Raw genomic sequence first — 1,931 nt, 5'->3', positions numbered from 1 at the left:
CTATTTATGCAACAATAAACCGGGAATTGAAGAGGAACCTTAACTTTTCCGTTACAAAAACGGAAAACGGATAACGAATAACGATTAATATTCCGTTGGATTTAATATTAATATTCATTGGATTTAATATTAATTTTTCGTTTACAAAAAAATGGATATTTAATAACATTTCTGTTAAATTTGATCCAAAAAATTAATCAATCAATCATTTGACCGAAGCCGAAGGCAAGTCGAGCGAAGACGACGGCGCGAGGTTTGCCTTCTTCTTAACTCTTTAAGAGCTATAAGAAAAACAATTATATATACCCATCAAAAATCTTTTACTCTTCCAATATGGGACAATGTCCCATTGTCAATAAGGGAATCTCAAATGAAACTCAAATATTTCATTTTCCCTCCATTGAATTCACCCTCTTTTAAGCCTATTTTAGCTTAAAACCTCAACAGCCATTACTAAATTTCTTCCAATAAAATTCTCCAAAATAACCTGCTATATTCTCCAAGCTCTTGCCTTCACAACTTTTTATGAATCCTTCGGAGATCCACAATCGTATTAACCTTGAAGCATCAATCACACTATCCTCTAAATATGTTCCATAGTAGAGAAAACATGACACCAGATGATAGGGTAAAAAGCGATAACTTTCTTCTTTTTTCAGTGTGAATGATGGGACCTAAATTGTTGGCCACTTGTTCCCAACATTCTTCTTTCTTCTGTGTCCCTGTGACAATACCAGCCACCACAACAATTGAAAGATGCAACTGACCACACTTTTTTACTATTTGCTTCCCAATATTCGCTAGAAGAGGGAAGCAGCTTTCTTCACCAAACACCTTCTTTTTGAGTAACTCCAAACTTTCACCATCGTTAAACAAACAAAGTGGAACGGGTTCACTTTGACACTGAGCATAATTGGCAACTTCATGATTTCTCGTTGTTTCCATTGTTGGCATCTTGAAAACAACCTATTAGATCATCCCACGCACTAGCTTCCCATACGTCATCAACAAGGAGGAGATGTCTTTTGGAGAATAAAATCAGCTAATTCATCCGCAATTTTTTCTCTATGTTTAGTGTCCCACCGATAGTATCATGTAGAATCTACAGTAGCAAATCCTTACGTGAATATACTTGAGACACACAACATTGTGCACGAATATCAAAGTGAGAAACAACTAAAGTGTCGGAGTAGAGTCTGTAGGCTAGAGTTGTCTTGCCTTGACCGGGCATGCCAAAAATTGGAATAACATCTCTCCCTCTGGTTCCTCTTATTAGTTGCTCTCTTAACTTTTCTATAACATCCTCAAAACCAACAATTACTTGATTTATCATTAGAGACCCTACAAATTTTGATGATGTATGAGTTGTGCTAGTATTCAGTGCTTCCTTAAACTAATTTCTTTTCCCGAATCTCGGCTACCTCTTATCTGATAAGAGTAATCTCCTCCGTTATATCCAAGAGCAAACGCTTGAGGCACGAGGCATTAAATTTTTTCCTTATACAAGCATTAACAATGTACTCTTACCTCATATGCTTTGCCAATCAATTGTGTGGCACAACGTTGAATTTTGTCGAGGTCATTGTGTTGCTTGTGTGAGACAGCTTTTATTTTAAAGGTTGCAAGCTCTCAAGTTCCTTTTGAATTATTTGAAGTTGGTACATGACAGAAGCTAGTGAATTTGAATGGCGGCTCCGGAACTCCTTGAGGTTGTTTAAAAGGATATCAACATGGCCTAGTCCATGAATCCTTGGCAAGTTAGAATGAAACACCTTCCAAATGGTGAGGTGGATCACTATGTTTATACGGTGAACGTTGCCCGACAAATCAAGAACTTGTACTGAGCTCACCTCTCCCGGTGCCATGTCTTCTGAGTCTTCATTCCTTCGTCTCCTTGCCTTCATATAACGAGTAAACCAGAAGTCCGACAT

At 37.5% G+C, this 1,931-nt stretch overlaps 1 pseudogene; it reads right to left on the bottom strand.

Annotated features, from left to right (window-relative positions):
- Positions 1-427: 427 nt before the first annotated feature.
- LOC138878997 (late blight resistance protein R1-A-like) lies at positions 428-1,931 on the bottom strand (annotated as a pseudogene).

This window comes from Nicotiana sylvestris, chromosome 10 (genome assembly GCF_000393655.2).
Source record: "Nicotiana sylvestris chromosome 10, ASM39365v2, whole genome shotgun sequence".
Taxonomy (NCBI): domain Eukaryota; kingdom Viridiplantae; phylum Streptophyta; class Magnoliopsida; order Solanales; family Solanaceae; genus Nicotiana; species Nicotiana sylvestris.
This window is presented reverse-complemented; position numbering and strand designations above follow the sequence as displayed.